The 5,793-nt window shown below is 30.7% G+C and overlaps 1 non-coding gene across 1 annotated transcript; it reads left to right on the top strand.

The window, feature by feature from the left end:
- The first annotated feature begins 5,453 nt into the window (after window positions 1-5,453).
- Window positions 5,454-5,533, top strand: TRNAL-UAG (transfer RNA leucine (anticodon UAG)). Its single transcript has one exon. It is a non-coding gene; the product is annotated as a tRNA-Leu (tRNA).
- Window positions 5,534-5,793: the final 260 nt, after the last annotated feature.

The following is a 5,793-nucleotide window of genomic DNA, read 5'->3' as shown; positions in this document are numbered from 1 at the left end:
GACGCGGAATGATAGTGAATAGAGAGAAAGATTCTTCTGATTTTCTTGTTTCTATCTACTAGACGCCGTAGAGAATTGAGAATTTTCATGTCTTTCAATTCTCGTACTCGTAATTGGAAAGTTATGGAAGGAGACCCATCATTTTGCAATGAAAACAACATATAAAACTCTGGACAATTTCGAAATCAGGCCAAGCGTCTTAATACATATGCAAAAAAATTCATTATTGGCCCACCATTGATTAGAAGATTTAGCTTGTATGAATCGCTATTGGTTTGATACGAATAATGACAATCGTTTCAGTATGTTAAGGATACAGATGTATCCACAATTCATTTAGAGTTACTTAATAGTCTATTTCTTATACCATATCTCTATCCCGTGAAATTCTCGAGCCAAAAGATGGATGCATATGCTGTGTTTCATTTTGCTAAATGATATCAATTAAATGGTGTATCAATTCCATAAATTGCATATAGCAATAAATAAATCAGCAAAATTCTTTCTAATATTTTAGATAGAAGAAACATTTCTTCTATCTAAAATATTAGAAAGAATGTACCCTTCTATCCAAATCCAATTTGCATCGATAAAATAAATCCAAATTCCAGTAGTAGATGAATAATTGCAAATTTGTGTGTGTACGAGATTAGAATAACTTCAAAATAACTGACATAATTTTGTATTTTTCCTGATCAGAAAAATACATGAAAAAGAAAGGAGGTAGAAAAATTTTTGGATTTATGGTTAAAGAAGAAAAAGAAGAAAACAGGGGTTCTGTTGAATTTCAAGTATTCAGTTTCACCAATAAGATACGGAGACTTGCTTCACATTTGGAATTACACAAAAAAGATTTTTCATCGGAAAGAGGTCTACGAAGACTTTTGGGAAAACGTCGACGTTTGCTGGCTTATTTGGCAAAGAAAAATAGAGTACGTTATAAGAAATTAATCGGTCAGTTGAATATTCGGGAGCAGTAATTTAATCGTTCAAATTTTTTTCTTGTTTTATTATTTTTTTAGTAGTCTTATAGTAGTCTTAGATTTTTCATTTTGATGAGCCTCGCTTTGAGGAATTCATGGAATAATCCATTTTCATGGAATAATGAATTAAGGAAGAAAGGATATGAGTCTACCGCTTACAAGAAAAGATCTCATGATAGTCAATATGGGCCCTCAACACCCATCAATGCATGGTGTTCTTCGACTGATCGTTACTCTCGATGGTGAGGATGTTATTGATTGTGAACCCATATTAGGGTATTTACACAGAGGAATGGAAAAAATCGCGGAAAACCGAACTATTATACAATACTTACCTTATGTAACAAGGATATAGAGAGATTGTAGAAAGGGGATAGGATAGTTATTTTTGCAAGAGACTTGTTGTAAATTCCTTAACTTAAGAAAGAAAAAAGAATAAAAACACAGATACATAACATAAAAAAAAGAATAAATAAGACGAGATTCGACCTCCCCCTACATATTTAATTTCCTCTCCTATACAAAAACTAGCAAGACCCACTCCATTGGTAATTCCATCAATAACACCCTTATCAAAAAACTCCGTGAGTTCGGTTAACCCTCTTATACCGAGGGTAAAGACCCTAGTATAGAAAATATCTATATAACCACGATTATATGACCAACTGTATATATTTTTTTTTACTTGATCTAAAAATTCTTTTTTAGGATTTCCTTTGTAAAAAGAGTTTATTAAATCCAAATTCTGAAAAAAAGAATAAGCGGATCCATAGAAGATATATGCTATGAATAAACCAAAGATAGCTAGACTTACAGAAGAAATTGCATTAGTAATAAATTCATATGAATTTACAAAAGAATTAGAACTTTCCTGGGTAAAGTTTATTGAGGGAGTTAACCACTTTGATAATATGGTTAACTCTGCTATTCCATTACCAATTCCTCCATTATCAAAAGAGATTCCTATGAATCCAATGAACAAAGTGAAAAGTAGTAATATAAGAAGAGGAAATAACATAGTATTTCCCGTTTCATGCGGATAGGCAAAAGTTTTTTTAGCCCCAAAAGACGTAGTAAAGGATCCTATCCTATTTCTTGTATTACCTTGAATTTTTGGTATATTTTGTGAAAAAAAAGAAACTCCACTCTTCGTTGTTGATAAAACGAAATCCCTATTCACTCCTTTGGGTATCCTTTTTCCCCATAAGGATATTGAATACAAGGAACTCTCTTTAGTGCTACTGTAATTTTGAAAATGAACACGCAAATACCCATCAAATGTAAGTAAATATATCCGAAACATATAAAAGGCAGTTAATCCTGCAGTAAAGGAGGCTATTATTCCAAAAAAGGGCGAATACAACCAACTATTACTAAGGATTTCATCTTTGGACCAGAAGCAAGCAAGAGGTGGAATACCACAAAGAGAAAGTGTACCCCATAAAAAAGTAGTTCTTGTGATTGGAATGTATTTTCTTAAACCGCCCATAAGAACCATATTTTGACTTTTATCTGGTGAATATCCAACAAGAGGTTCCATTGAATGAATAACGGATCCGGATCCCAAGAACAATAAAGCTTTTGAATAAGCATGAGTGATCAAATGGAATAAAGCAGCTTGATAAGAACCTATACCTAGAGCTAACATCATATAACCCAATTGAGACATTGTAGAATAGGCTAAGCTTCTTTTAATATCTCTCTGAGCAAGAGCTAAAGTAGCTCCTAAGAATAGTGTTATTGTACCTACTAAAGAAATAAAACTCATTATCAAAGGTAAAGATATGAAAAGAGGAAGAAGTCGAGCTAGAAGAAAAATTCCCGCAGCAACCATAGTTGCTGCGTGTATAAGAGCCGAAATAGGAGTGGGCCCTTCCATAGCATCGGGTAACCATACGTGAAGAGGGAATTGTGCGGATTTCGCAACTGCACCAAGGAATAATAAAAAAGCACACAAAGTAGTAAGTAAAGAGTTAATTCCATTATTAGGAATCCAGTTATTAGCTATTTTGAACAAATCCCTAAACTCTAAACTACCTGTTATCCAAAAAAAACCTAAAATTCCTAATAATAGACCAAAATCCCCTACACGATTAGTTACAAAAGCTTTTTGACAAGCACTCGCTGCGATTGGTCGTGTAAACCAAAAGCCTATCAATAAATAAGAACACATTCCCACGAGTTCCCAAAAAAAATAAATTTGTATCAAATTGGAGCTAGTAACCAATCCCAACATGGAAGTATTGAAAAAACTTATATAAACAAAAAATCTCAAATATCCTTCATCGTGAGACATATAACCATCACTATAAATAAGAACCAGGATTCCTACAGTAGTAATTAGTATTAACATAATAGAAGTAAGTGGGTCAATCAAGTATCCAAATTCTAAAGAAAAATCATTATTGACGGTCCAAGACCATAGATATTGATAGATCGAACTTCCATTTATTTGTTGAATAGACAGTTGAACTGAGAATACCATAGCTATACTTAAGAGTAAAACACTAGGAAAAGCCCATATGCGACGAAGATTTTTTGTTGCTGTCGGAATAAGAATAAGGCCAAATCCCATTGACATAATAACTGGAAGTGGGAGAAGAGGGATTACCCATGCATATTGATATGTATGTTCCATAAGAAAAGAAATTGCAATTTTTACTTCAATTTTTACTTCAATTTTTCTATAAAATTGTTTCCGATTCACCAAACCAATTCTTATCTCTTTCTGAAAGAATAAATAAAAAGAATAAGAAAAAATACTGAAATTCTTAATTTTTCCAAAATTTATCTCATTGAAATAATTAAAAATTAAGAATGGGTTTAGTTGGTTAAATTAAAAAAGTTAATAAAATAACTAGGTAACGAAGTTATTTTATTAACTAAATAAAGATATTTATAAAAATAAAAAAAAAAAAGTGGAATCATTTTACTTTCTATTCATAATTCATTTTTATATTTCTTTAAAACAAAGATGAAACAGCTCTCTTGTTCCATAATTAACTGATTGAGTGAATTCCAATGAAAACCTATGTTTATAAGAAATTATCGAATAGTCCTTACTTCATATAGAACTAAAATTCTAATGACTATAAATTACCTAAGTTTTAGAATGTCTTGTTTAAGAGACTCAGTATTTTTTGTTTTGATTGGAATTCCTTTCCTTTATGGAATACCATTCTGAACTTAATTAACTATTTTCATTTTCCCTTCTTTTTATCCCCCCGTCTTATCTTATATGGGGGATAGGCTTCCATACCATATATCTATATATGGAGTATACTTGATATATAAATAGATATAAATAGATTTAAATGAGAAACCCTTCTATATATTCTATATTATTAAAAAAAAAGTATAAAATATATAAAGAAAAAATGTTAAAAAATTCTTGTTGTCTTATCCGCATTAGACAAAATGAAGTAAAAAATAATTCAAAATTTAAGTATCTTTCAGTATCTAAGTATAAATACTAATAAAAAGAAGAAAGAAGGATTGATTTGCAGCAATAGATGTCTTTCACATACAACTAGAAAAAAGTAATTTCCTTTTTGAATGGCAGTTCCAAAAAAACGTACTTCAATGTCAAAAAAGCGTATTCGTAAAAATATTTGGAAGAAAAAGACTTATTTTTCCATAGTACAATCTTATTCTTTAGTAAAATCAAGATCATTTTCGAGCGGTAATGAGCATCCAAAACCAAAGGGTTTTTCTGGGCAACAAACAAATAATAAGATTTTGGAATAATATGAATTGACTTATCAAAAAAGAATTCCAATTATTTAATAATTTGGATTCTTCTTTGAATGTACTTTTATGTGTCGAATTACTCGGTACAATATTCTTAGAACAAAAAACCCCTCTTATCTTATATATACAAGAAAAAAAAAGTTTTGTTTGGTATACTGTGTGCTAAGTATTCTTTTCCTATCAATGAACTTTTCATAATTTTCCTAATAGAATCCTCATATTCTATTAGGAAAATTATGAAAAGTGGAGTATTCTTACAATAGGACTTACAACTTCCACCTATCTTCTCCAAAATCATAAGGTTAGTAAATCTTATTAATAAGAGCATAAAGACTTTCATTCTAGAAATTTTTAAAAAATCCAAAAAGCCTTTTCTATTTATCCATTTTATTTTAATTTCATCATTAAATAGAAACCCTTTTGGATTTTTTTCATTGTATTGAAAGAATTTTCAAAATGTAAAGGGGAAATTAATTAGAAAAAATTAGTTCTATAATTGCAAGTTAGAAAAAAGAAGTTCCAACTCTTTCAAGCAGTGTTTGTGTTTCTATTGGGCAAAGCAAGAGTTTATTGTAAAAAAAAAAAATGGAAACGATACTACCAAACGAAGTCTATTTTAATGAAAACTCTAATGTTCCTAAATTTTATGGACTTTCCCAATATCGACGATTCCCAAGATAATAGCTATTATTCTTTTAAGTTACCTATTATTTGAAGTTAGCCGCCATGGTGAAATTGGTAGACACGCTGCTCTTAGGAAGCAGTGCTCAAGCATCTCGGTTCGAATCCGAGTGGCGGCATTCTTGAAAAAGAATACAATAGATTAGAAATCAATTCGAAATTTACAATTTTGTAATGGGACCTTCCCCTTATGCTATTTGCAACTTTAGAACATATACTAACTCATATCTCTTTCTCAACGATTTCAATTGTGATTACGATTCATTTTATAACCTTATTAGTTCGTGAACTTGGAGGATTACGCGATTCGTCAGAAAAAGGAATGATAGTTACTTTTTTCTCTATAACAGGATTCTTAGTTTCTCGTTGGGCTTCCTCG

The sequence above is a fragment of the Triticum urartu genome, unplaced genomic scaffold, assembly GCF_056163025.1.
Source record: "Triticum urartu cultivar PI428250 unplaced genomic scaffold, HENAU_Tu73 scaffold2, whole genome shotgun sequence".
Taxonomy (NCBI): domain Eukaryota; kingdom Viridiplantae; phylum Streptophyta; class Magnoliopsida; order Poales; family Poaceae; genus Triticum; species Triticum urartu.
Note: the sequence above shows the minus strand (reverse complement) of the source record. Positions and strands in the feature narration are given on the sequence as shown.